The 13,457-nt window shown below is 40.3% G+C and overlaps 1 long non-coding RNA gene across 1 annotated transcript in view; it reads left to right on the top strand.

The window, feature by feature from the left end:
- LOC116034857 overlaps nt 1-13,038 on the top strand; it is a 43,621-nt gene extending 30,583 nt beyond the window's left edge. The window contains exon 3 of the long non-coding RNA XR_004101222.2: nt 12,950-13,038. This is a non-coding gene — a long non-coding RNA (uncharacterized LOC116034857). The remainder of the gene's footprint in view (nt 1-12,949) is intronic.
- The last annotated feature ends 419 nt before the right edge of the window (nt 13,039-13,457 follow it).

Genomic DNA, 13,457 nt, shown 5'->3' with positions numbered 1-13,457 from the left:
CAGTAGTTTAATCTATAACAAAATATCATAATCTATAACAAAATATCATATTTTATAAACTCTACATATATTGTTTTTGCAAAAATCTCAATCTGTAAAGTAAAAAACTGTTAAATAATTTACGTGGAGTAAGATTTATAGTAATTCACAGTGGCCTGAAAAGAAAAGACTCAAGTAAAGTACAATACAAGCGCCTCAGATTTGTACAGTACTTAAGTAAATGTACTTATTTACATTCCGCCACTGGATGATATACAGTATGTGCTGTATCGTATGTTTAACTTCCAAAAGCTAAAATCACTTCATTTACACATTTAAGAGATTTTACTACACATAACTATCTACATGTGTATATATAGAAAATACAATAGATACATCTATGTACATAAAAATGTAGGATTCTGAGGAAATAGAAGGGCGTCAGTACAATGCCATGCCATCCAAAAATAGAGTCTAGTGTTTTGCAGCAAACAGTGTGCTGTATATCACATGCACTGTGAATTTCTCTGTGGTCTTAGCTCGTGAAAAATTTAAAAAGGAGGCGATATCATCCTCCTCAAGATCTATGACCTCAGTGTTTCCCTCCCGTTGCTTTTTGCAGGAGCAGCTCATTCATGTTTCAGCTACGCTGCTGATTGATCGACCAAATCTGGCAACTCTGCTCAACTCACATAACCAACATGTTATGTGAGCCAGCAGCGTTATGTGAGCAAGAGCAAGAAAGTAGCTGATGCCAACTGAAAATGTCACTAGATTTGTTGCTTGGCTCTCGGGAGATGTTTAGTCACTAAAAGGAGTCTGGAAAAGTCACAAAATCTGGTGAAACAGTTGCTCAGTTGGCAACAGTGGTGCTTGGTGAGCAAGAAGTAGATTTTAGAAAAGCTGAGCAATGATGGATAGATAAAGTAGATAGTCATGTTTGTTTATGGCCTTTACTGCTGCCTACACGTAATATTGCCAGACACAGCAAAAGTCTATAGCTGTGTGTACTGTGGTCAAATGAGGTATTGTGGGTGGTAGTAGCTCAGTCCGTGAGGATTTGGGTTGGGAACCAGCGGGTCGCAGGTTCAAGTCCCTGTACGGACCGAAAAAACGGAGCGTGGATTGGTAGCTGGAGAGGTGCCAGTTCACCTCCTGGGCACTACCAAGGTGTCCTTGAGCAAGGCACCGAACCTCCAACTGCTCGTTGCACTCCTCCAAGGAGATAGTTGCATGTATAGGTCCTGAGCATGTGTGTAATTCAGGCCTGTGTTTAAGGTCTTTTTCTTCTTCTATTACAAAGTCAAATTGTGATTTTTGTATCCAATCTATTCCTTTCTCTGTCAATCACATCCGTAATGTAATCTGCATTTTTGCAATTTACATTAATTTCATTGACATTCAATTTCATCCATGCAACCATTTCTCTAAGAAAAACTATTTTGCATTTGCTGAATGTATTTTGCGTCATAAAAAAAAGAAAAAAGTTCATATTAAACATACCTGCAAAATGTTCCCTGGCAACATTTTTTATGTTTTCCCCTTAGATATCCACTCCTGGCAACTAAAGCACAATTAAAGTATTCATGGTTATGTTTAAGGACTTTAAGTACTTGTGTTAGGTTGGGAAAAGATTGGAAACTTGGTGAATATAGAAAGAGTAGAAAAAGAAAGTAAAACATCCACAAAACCTTGACTTTAAGGCATACAGTGTTCTTTTGCTAACATGTCCATCAAGGAACTTGAGCGATGTGTTTTTGGACAATGGATAATAGACACTAAATCACAAGCTGTGTCAGGCTGTGGGTACACAGACAGTTCATGTGGGTCTCTTCAGAGAATTTGTTTAAAAAATAAGAAGGTAACACATGTATTTGAAAAAATCTTATCTTTTGGCACCTGGAAATTGAATTGCAATTTTTTTTTCCCCAACAGAAAGAATCCACCTTTTTATGGAGACCCAATAACTTCCCCTGGTGCCACAATCTGTCCAGTTTTCTATAGCTAATTAATTAGCTGGTCTTGCATAACTTTTCTATCATCTATCCAACCAAATTTCTGCTTGTGAAAATTGCCGGCTAACTGGAGCCTGTCTTGCACTCTGAGTGTTTTCTTGTTTTGTTTTTTTGAATCCCTGCAGGGCTGACAGGTTTATCATTACAATTATTTTTTTTCCTGTTGCTTAAAAGGCACACGCTTTTGTATTTACAACAGTACAGTGCAGGGCTTGACAAACTCAATTACCTACTGCAGACTGGACCAAATAGAATAGAAAAGCAAGGATTCCTCATTACTGGCTTTTAGTATACAAAAAAACCCATTGTTTTTGTTTTCTTTCTTTTCTCTTTTCTACCTCAAGTTATACATTTTAATATATAAATTCTCTTTATTGTATTCCTGTTTTGCACTCAAACTATTTCCCACATTTCCCCATAAACACATTTCCATGATTGCCGTGATTGTCCACACCTTATTTATTTGTCCTTTTGTTTGCATCATTATTTCCCATTAATGCACAGATGGATGCATTAACATTAAATTAGCATGCCCTCAGATAGGCACCAGCTAAAACAACCGCTCCCGTATTCTCCTGCAGCTTATTATTGCAAGCTGTCAGGCGCTGTGTTGTGGGGCCATACTGTAGAATTGTTTTTCTAAGGGAAGCGCTTTCGAATTTAGAAACATTTATGTAATCCTTGTTTCATTTGCATATGACTATGTGTAGTTTGCGAGAGTGGGAGTGAAATCACTCTGCGAGATGATTGTGCGCTTCCCTCAGGGGGATTCAGAGCTCGAGTCCCACCCCGCCCCGGCCCTTTAGCAGTGGAAATGGATTGATGTCTTTGAAATGCCCTCCAGAGTCCCTTTCTTTACCCCAGAAAGATTTGATGACAGTGTTATCACATGTGTCTTGAGATGCCGGCTTTTACAGATAGTCACGACACCTATGTTGACATCAAACTATTCATTTAGGTCAAAGTGTGGAATGCGTTTCGATATTTTCCGCTGAAAGCACAAGCAGAGATGGATCTTGCAGCATATCATTAGTGCATGAATGAGTGTGCATGTTTTTGCTAATGACAGTGAAAGCAAAGCCTACGGGGCTTATCTCGCTGTCACCCACTTCAGGATCTGCTGACTAGGCAGGCCTGGAGAGCCGTTCGCCGTTCTCGATCCTGAGCAGTTCAGGGAAACGTGTGATTGTTCACCTTTTTTCTGTCAACACGTACATTATTTAACTTCAAGAGGAGGGGAGAAATAGCCCGTCTGTTATTGCCAGTGGTTTTACAGATTTAATGTAAAATAAATGTACATTTGTAAAGCGAACAATTAGGGGTGGGTATTCGATTCTGATTCACAAGGTCCTGATTCAATTACATTTCCGTCACTTAGGTTAGGGAAGTTTCACTTGCGATACCAATTTTGCGTGGATATAAAAAAGATTCACAAAGAAGAAGAAATCCCCAAGTATTTTTTATCATGCATGTTTACATTAAGAATCTCACCACATACATGTTGAAAAGGCATATATTAAAAGATTGATTTCGGGATTTTATTAATTGATATCAGATCGCTCGAGCAAAAAAAATCAATTTTAATTGGAGAATCGATTATTTTAAGCCAGCCAGGGCTCAACACTAACTTTTTAAAGTGGTTGCCGGCTTGGCAACCAGGCATCAGCTTTTGGTTGTCGAAAAATTGACAATACAGTTTCCATGTTTTAAACTGCCTGTATTTGGAGCAATTCATTTCTTATGCAACTATACCACACATTTTAATAATGAAACAATGAGAGAATGGTTTGCAATATAATTTCCCGTCCATCTTAAATAGGGGTGAAACGGATCACAAAAGTCACGGTTCGGATCACTGTTTTGAGTCAGGGATCAGATCAATTTTTGAATTATTAAAAATGTAGTAACTTATTTCACCAGTAAATTGCTGTTAAATGACAAAGACAGATGAGAAATGGGTATTTGACAATAACTTTGAATGCACCACAAGGTTAACCGTATTTAATCCAGTTACTAATGTTGCTAATGGTAGGCTAACGTTACCAGCTGCCAAATGTAATGGTGTTTACTAGCGTGACATGCAGCGATGTTTCTGTTTCCTCTAATGTCTGTTTCGGGGCATCGGAGAGCAGCGCAGACATTTAGGTGGCACCGTAATGAGGCACCGAAATCAGCGTTGCTATTCCATCTGGTAGTTACCGGGCACCGGTGCCATATAAGCACCGGATTTTAACATGCGGCGTTAACGTGAACAGAAAATTGCTTTGCCTGTATCTTTTCACGGCAAATGCGTGTGTGGAAAGCGGTCGCACAACAGCTGAAATGTTGTGTTGCGCGTGAACGTAGTGTTTACACTTTACAGAGACAACCAAATAAAATATTGACCTCTTTTGAATTAAGAATTTTTAGTTTTGTAAGTTTGGATTTGTTTTTATATATTAAAAAAACACAAATATTGAACAGGTGGTTGCCAAAGGGGGCAACCATGAAACGGTTGCCAATTGACTCAATCTGGTTGCCAAGGGTTACTGTCGAGCCCAGCCAGCCCTACAAACAATCGCAACAACCCAGCCCTCATTGACACTGCCATCCCACGCAAATCACTCACCATAGTACAAGAACCCAGCCACCCCCTGAACTCATGCTTCACTCTACTCCCATCTAGCCACAGATACAGATCTCTGATTTGTAATAAACTACAGCAAGAGCGTAATGCCCGCTGCCGTCACTGCTATCAACAAACTGTAGCAATAATACTTGACTCATGTTCTTGTGACTGTATTGTGTTCCTTGTGGCTATGTTTTTGTGAATGACATTCCTGAATTGTTCTTATGTGTGTTACAGACTGTAAACACATTTCCTCTAATGGAGGACAATGCATTTTCTGTCTGTGTGTGTCTGTGTCTCTCTCTCTCTCTCTCTCTCTCTCTCTCTCTCTCTCTCTCTCTCTCTCTCTCTCTCTCTCTCTCTCTCTCTGTAATTTTAAACATCCAATAAATGGCCAGAAATAGCAGAAGAGTAGCATCTGTAATAATACTGAAATAATGAGTTCTTCACATAGCATCTTCCACTGTTATAATTTGCAGTGTGCTTCACTGGCCTAATGGAAAAATTAAAGATGCTTTTCAGAACCATTAAGGCAGGCGTTGAGACTGTTTCAGCCATTAGTATGTTAAAAAAAAAAAGATTCTATAACCTTGGACTACTGTTATCACTGATCTCACCTATACAGTCTTTCTTTGTGTGTTTTTTCCTTTTCTGGCCGGTATTGCTATCATTGCAGACTGCGACATATAGACTGTACATTGAGTATTTCATTTCTAATATAGTTGTTCTTTTTGTTATCTTGATTTTAGCAAATATTGTAGTAGGGATGTAACGATTACTGGTGTAACGGTAAACCACGGTAAAAATGTTGATGATGACAATTACCGTTTTCATTTAAAATATCATTATCACGGTGGATTACCACCGTGTGGAAACCGCATGTTCCCAGCTTCATCTGAGTCTCCTGAAGTTGCCGCGTGGGCGCACTGCGTAGCCTACAGTGCGTTTCTTGAAGTTGGAATCATGGTGTGAGGAGGAGATGACAGCGCTCAGGACATTTATCAGCCTTGTAAAAAAGGCCATAGTAACTGTTGGCGCACATTTGTTTCTTTGTTTGGTCGGTAATAAACGCGTGGCATCGGTGTAGATTTTTGAACAAACGATTGCCAATGAATAACTTGTCCAAGAGTTCAACCTTAAAAGTTGGATATTGCAATCCGTTTATTTTAAGTAAACAGAAAAATAATCAAACAAAATAATAATTCTTCTTTTAATCTTACCACGTTATCATACACGTAACCACGGTCGAAAAAAACTGTGACCTTGCTGTGCGCAACACAGCTGAACCAATTAGGCCACATTTAAATAAACTTTTTCCACCCACCAGCATCACACGCTGGTTGCCAGTGAAATGGCTCCAACAGTAACACTTGCTCTCCCTCTCCTGAGATGATTGACCAATCAGTGACGAGAGTCATCGCTTTGATCTCCTGCCAGTCTCTCTGCTCAGACAGGAGAAGGGGACAGAACAGCTGTAAACTGACTTTTTTTCTTTATCATTCCTTTCCCGTTTTCGGACTTGTTGAAGTCATGTGTGTAGCCCAGAACGCAATTTAAAACTATTCTGTAGCTTGCTAAACTATCATGGGTTTTACTGCCTCGTTATCTTTGTAAACGTTTAAGCTACATTTATACATATTTCAATAAGTTTACTGCTACAATGTGGATTAAGTTTTGCCCGTGTTACGACGTAACACGTCATACGCGTATGTTAATGAGAGAGAGAGAGAGAGAGAGAGAGAGACACACACAGACAGAGACAGACACACACAGACAGAGACAGACACACACAGACACAGACACACACAGACACAGACACACACAGACACACAGACACACACAGACACAGACACACACAGACAGACACAGACACACACAGACACACACAGACAGACACACAGACACAGACAGAGACAGACACACACAGACAGAGACAGACACACACAGACAGACAGACAATGCATTGTCCTCCATTAGAGGAAATGTGTTTACAGTCTGTAACACGCATAAGAACAATTCAGGAATGTCATTCACAAAAACATAGCCACAAGGAACACAATACAGTCACAAGAACATGAGTCAAGTATTATTGCTACAGTTTGTTGATAGCAGTGACGGCAGCGGGCATTACGCTCTTGCTGTAGTTTATTACAAATCAGAGATCTGTATCTGTGGCTAGATGGGAGTAGAGTGAAGCATGAGTTCAGGGGGTGGCTGGGTTCTTGTACTATGGTGAGTGATTTGCGTGGGATGGCAGTGTCAATGAGGGCTGGGTTGTTGCGATTGTTTGTAGGGCTGGCCGGGCTCGACAGTAACCCTTGGCAACCAGATTGAGTCAATTGGCAACCGTTTCATGGTTGCCCCCTTTGGCAACCACCTGTTCAATATTTGTGTTTTTTTAATATATAAAAACAAATCCAAACTTACAAAACTAAAAATTCTTAATTCAAAAGAGGTCAATATTTTATTTGGTTGTCTCTGTAAAGTGTAAACACTACGTTCACGCGCAACACAACATTTCAGCTGTTGTGCGTCCGCTTTCCACACACGCATTTGCCGTGAAAAGATACAGGCAAAGCAATTTTCTGTTCACGTTAACGCCGCATGTTAAAATCCGGTGCTTATATGGCACCGGTGCCCGGTAACTACCGGATGGAATAGCAACGCGGATTTCGGTGCCTCATTACGGTGCCACCTAAATGTCTGCGCTGCTCTCCGATACCCCGAAACAGACATTAGAGGAAACAGAAACATCGCTGCATGTCACGCTAGTAAACACCATTACATTTGGCAGCTGGTAACGTTAGCCTACCATTAGCAACATTAGTAACTGGATTAAATACGGTTAACCTTGTGGTGCGTTCAAAGTTATTGTCAGATACCCATTTCTCATCTGTTTTTGTCATTTAACAGCAATTTACTGGAGAAATAAGTTATTACATTTTTAATAATCCGAAAATTTATCCGATCCCTGACTCAAAACAGTGATCTGAACCGTGACTTTTGTGATCCGTTTCATTATTGAATTATTTGCTTATATTTCAGAACCACATCCAACTTCACATGTAACGTCAATTACAACTTCATAGTTAACTTCATGTTGGAGTTGTAAATAAATCTTTCTAGATCTCAAAGTCAGACATCTCTGGTTCAAGTTCTTACCGGACACCCTACAGCGGGCCAGTGTTTCAGTAGCCAGTTTTCTTTGGTTACAGATGGGGAAGCTTACAGACTTGTCTACAGCCCTGTGTTTATAATTGTTATAATGTTGGTGTCTCCTCTTGACATTCAAGTGGTAATTATGAATAATGCATCGGGAGCAAAGGAGCAAGTCATGCAATGTTAGAGCAACATAATGTTGGACTGGTGTGTGTTGTTCAACACTGGAGACCGCTGTTCATTTCCCGTTTCCTACCGTAAGTCAGCGTTGGTTTCTTTTAACTATATCCTCAGTCCTTCCCTAACCTTAACCATGGGGTATTATTGCAACCATGATGACGAAGGTCCCCCGGCCTCAACAAAGTGGTAGCCTAATAATGCAAACCGCCTTTGGCAATCCAAACCAAGTCCTTTTTGTATGTCTATGTGTTGTACTAAAGGGCAGTTACAAATGGTCAAGTTGTCGATACATTTGGAGGACATGTCGTGTCAGTCCGTTCTGGATGAGGAAATCTTTCTCTGTGCTCTATACAATATTTTTTCCAACTTACTTTTTTCCTGAATGTCACGGTCGCAGGTTGTTATTTGACATTTTTGATTGGCTGTGAGCCTCAAGAGGGCGGGTGTTATATAATATGAGTTGGTTAAAGCAGTACTGGTATAAATGACGTGATAAAGGCTTTTTGGTTATTTTGACCTCCACCAAAGATGAAATGTTTTCTGCTGGGTTTGCGTGTTAGTTAGTTTGGAAGGTTGTAGAATGGGCCAAGGAAGAACCCATTAAATTTTGGAGCGGATCCGAATCACGGGGCGGACAAATTATTTTTCACTTTTGTTAACATTACGAGAGAGGACATTTGTGCAGCATTCACGTGCTGTGGGAATAATGCTAAAAGTGTGTTCCCTACGGGAACAATTCACACTGCATTAACATTGTTAGATAGTGCATGCCTTGGAGGTCTGCACTCTCCGAGTTACCTTCTAGTTTTCTATGCGTTTTGTGTTTTGATTATAATGTGAGAGGACACATGTAGGTAGAAAAGAACACAGAAGTGTTTCCTCACAGGCCATATGAATGAAGTTTAGGACTGACCATGTCGGCTGAGGAATAGGAGTTTTCAGTTCTTATCAAAACCAAATTTTTTTTTGTTGGCAAAAATGAAATAAAGGCACTGTTCTTTATGCAGAACCAATAGTCGAGGCAATGTATCAGTATGTCACAGTCGTCAGTGTCAGTTAGGCTACGTTCACACTGCAAGTCTTAATGCTTAATTCAGATTTTTTTGCTCAGATCCAATTTTTTTGTTTGGCTGTTCACATTACCTTTTAAAATGTGGCCTATATCAGATTCCACTGTGAACTGGTTGCGGTTTCAAACTGACTCGCATGCGCAAAAGAACAATAACAATGACATCAGACGCAGCACGCTGTTGCACTAAAGTTAGGGGGGTTATGGAGGAAGTAAGCATTTTCAGTTTTATTTCAAAATGTTTGTGTAATGGCAGCCGTAACATTAATGAGCAGGTGCTGAGGAGGAGAAGAATGAAGAGAAAGGGAGCCAAATTGGCTATTTTGGCCTTTTGTGGGGTTATGGCTGCAAATTCACTACAGAGGTCTGTGTGACCAGACACCGAGTTTCCTCTGGCTTCGCCCTGCCCAGACATAGTTCACCATCTTTCGGGTCCTATCACATGCGCTCACGCTCCACCTCCCCGACGGTGCGGGCAAGGTGCGACCGCAAGGGACCGGGATCCCACCTCAGCAGGCGCGCGCCGGCCCTCACTTTCATTGCACCACGGGGCGAGCATCTGACTCGCGCGCGTGCGTTACTCCTTGGTCCGTGTTTCAAGACGGGTCGGGTGGGTTGCAGACATCGCCGCAGACCCCTGGCGCCTTTTACGCGAGCCCCACCCTGGCGATGCGACGCGGTTGGGGCACACTGAGGACAGTCCGCCCAGGTTGACAGCCGCACCGGGAGCAGGGTGCCCCGTCCCTCCTCGCGGGGAGAGAGGGCGCAGCGAGGGTTATTGACGTAAAAGTCGCAAGTGGCCTGAATCTGATTTGAAAAAAATCTGACCTGGGCTAGATTTGAGTGTTCACACTACTTCTGAAGAAGTCTGACCAGGTCACTTGATCCCAAAAAAAGGTTTTGGGCCACTTTTGCCTGCAGTCTGAACGTAGCCTTATAGAGTGGTCAACAGTGGCATCAGTCATAGGGAGAAAACTCTAGGTACCACAAAGGGCTCTTAAACAACTGTAATTTTGAGAGTTGTGACACCTCATAGATATGCCAGAGAAATATGAAACCAGTGCATCCTGTTCTAGATGCTCTCTGACACTGTGTGAAGTTTCCACATTGATTTTTCTGCGTGTAGCCTCTTCTATTGGCCTTTATATCCCTGTTTAATACAGCATCTGCATCTTGGCCATATTCAAAATGTGTCAAAAAAAACACAGCGCAACAATTTGGCATCTGTCTTCTTTCAGAAGCTGCGCAGCTATTTTTTTATGTGAATGCAACATGACAGGTTTTTCCAATCCGCAACAATGACCATTGATTAACACCTATTAACTGCCCACTCTTTTGGCAGTAAACATGTAACAGGATGGCGAGGAAAATGCTGCTGTGGCTTCATTTACCACAGCGACTGAGGCAGACATATGCCAAACTGTTTACTTGTGGGATATATATATATATATATATATATATATATATATATATATATATATATATATTATATATTTTTTTTTTACATCTGAATATTGGAAAAAAAAAAAAATATATATTTTCTATGAACTGAATTTAAGCACAATCTGTTATTTTTTGAGAATTCAGGGACAAACTCACAATTTTGTTCATCATTTTCTGGCAAATAAAAGTTTGCATGAGCAGATTGGTGCCAGAGAAATAACACGTGGACCAGTAAAAGATGCTGACATTTGCACTTTGTTGCCATAGATACAGGTACAGGTGACAGGCTAGCCTTACAATTTATTGTGCTCTATCCTGGGATTACAGCGTGTGGTGGGTATTGTGTGCTCTTTTTTTGGGAGCATGAGCTGTCTTGAGAACACTGATTCAAGGCAATCACAACAAGCTGCAGAACACCCTTCAATATCCTTGCTTAACACATGACAATACTTAAGGACAAGTAAAACGCAAAGGAAAAGTAAGTAACATTGACATTTCTCTCTCCCATCATTTCCCGCTATTTCTCTACTGTCGCTATAACAAATCTGCAGCCAGAAGCAGATAGTGTTTTTTTTAATTTTTTATATTAACAGTTGATTAGAACAATAATGGCCGTACTCACCATTGAGGTCACAGTGACCCGGATCTCCATATTTTTGTATATGTATAACATTTGTGAGATAATTAAAAATGACTTTATTTTGCTGCGGAAAAGAGAGAACGCCAAGATTATCGACATTGCTCATCTGTTCTGTTCACCATCATTGTGTGTGTGTGTGTGTGTGTGTGTGTGTGTGTGTGTGTGTGTGTGTGGGTGGGGAAATGAAGACCCGCCCTCTTGAGGCTCACAGCCAATCATTCAATGTCATGAATGAAATAAATGATCTCCGTTCTTTTGTCATTTCTACAAAAACTTTACAAGGCGGTAACTTTTTATAAATGTTAATCAAAAAAGCAATCATAGCACAGCTTTTGGAAGGGAAGATATATATGGGACAAGATGAGACAGAGAAAAAGAGAGAGAGAAGGTGATGGAGATGAGAAAGGAAGAGCAGATACTGCCCATTGTGCACAGGATAGGATTAGAATTTTGTCCCTGCGCTATTCAACACAAACAAAAACTGACGTGATCCAATTCAAACTATGTAATTACCACAGAGATATAGAGTATATGTTCTTTGGTAATTACAGTGGAACCTATAGTTAAGGCTCAATTTAACAACACTTAGCATAACTATAGCGTGATAATGTAGTATTGTATGAATACATTATTGTGTAACCCACATTTTGCTCATGTTTATGTACTGTTTGAGACACATTCTCAAACAAAGATGAAATATAGAGGGTGTGTATCATTTTACTAAATTATTTTGAATAGACTTTGGTAGGAGAGACAAGTGAGGAGCCGCAGAGAAGGCAACAGGCAGACAATCCAGAGGCTGAGGGAGAATAAAGAGTAGAGGACGGAAGAGGGAAATGAACAGAAGAGAATGTTGAAGGCAGAGAGACAAGATAATATGAGACAGAGGGAGCAGGTTATGGAAAGCGGACACACAGAAAAGGAGGCTGAGAGAAAGCGAGCACAGAAGACACAATTTTTGCTCTCCAAACGTCTTAAAATGCACATCAGGGAAAATTTAATTTGGCCTGAATACGGCCATGAGTACAGAAATGATAGAAATAAAAATTGTCTGGTGAAGGCATTTTGGCCTATATGAGCGCATCAGTCCGACACTACTACTACACTCTGATGTGTGTAGGGGTGTGGGTGGTTCTTTAGTTGCATCCTGGTGTCACTTTATGTAATGGATGTAAACACAGTGGACGGCAGCGCGTAATGGCATTGTGCTCTGGCGCGGCCCTTGTTAAATCCCAGACTGCAGATTTAACAACATATGTGTCTCGCTGCCTTCAGATGGCTGCAGGGATTTAACAAAATGGGAGGAGAAGCTTTTCATACAGTATAAAACAGCTGTGGACACAGATACTGTAAGAATCACTCATATTCATTCCTTGCATAATATAGACTGCTTTATCGACATTCCTGTCCTGTTTCATGCCAATTTGAACACATGATCTGGTTACAGAGTGCTTACTTAAAGTAGTTTCTTAAGACTTGAAACATTGTTCCACTATTGCTGCTCATTTGCTCCAAATATTTAGTTGGCTCTTGTTAATAAAATCACCAAATTTCCAGCAGTGTCATTACCCAAAAACCAGTCGTGGTTCTGAAGTGTCTATTCTCCTTCCTGACATCTAAGACCCAATTTTCACCAAAATACGAACTCCAGCTTTGTGCTGCCTCATTTGAATAAACCCTTTTATTACCCTATTATTATTAGTAGTAGTAGTAGTAGCAGTAGTAGTAGTAGTATTACTACTACTACTACTACTAGTTGGTTATTGGTGTGAGTAGTAGTAGTAGTAGTAGTAGTATCAGTATCAGTTGACTGTACCAATACTTAACAAGAGTGTATTTCCTTTTACTGTACCTAGAAATGTAAAGCATCTGCCAAAAGAGAGCCTGTGGCCAATCCCAGCATGCGAAGTTCAGAAGAACCACTCTGGACAGGTCACCACTTCACAGCAGGGCTCTATTCATTAAAAAAGAAGTTATGAAAATGTGTATTTTCTCTCTCTCGCTGTGGGGCATTTTATAAAAGCCGCTTTGCAGGGATTTTCAAAGCCTTTGAACTTTTCTAAAATCAAAGTAAACAGTCTCTCTCTTTGCTTATTGATTTTTTTTTAATCTATGCGGGCAGGTGAGTGAATTACCTTTTTTATATAAATAATTCTCAAACAAAACTGCAAACACATTTAGTGTGCCAACGATAGCGTCAGCCTTTCCCCAACTTCCGTCACACATCTGAAAATCAACGAAAGTGTAAAAAAACAACAGCCCTTCTAAATAGAGCTGGGCAATATATCGATATTATATTATATCGTGATATGAGACTAGATATCGTCTTAGATTTTGGATATCGTAACATCGTAATATGGCATA

Source organism: Sander lucioperca, chromosome 14 (assembly GCF_008315115.2).
Source record: "Sander lucioperca isolate FBNREF2018 chromosome 14, SLUC_FBN_1.2, whole genome shotgun sequence".
Lineage (NCBI taxonomy): Eukaryota > Metazoa > Chordata > Actinopteri > Perciformes > Percidae > Sander > Sander lucioperca.
The sequence above is the reverse complement of the archived record's forward strand: the minus strand, read 5'-3'. Positions and strand labels throughout refer to the sequence as shown.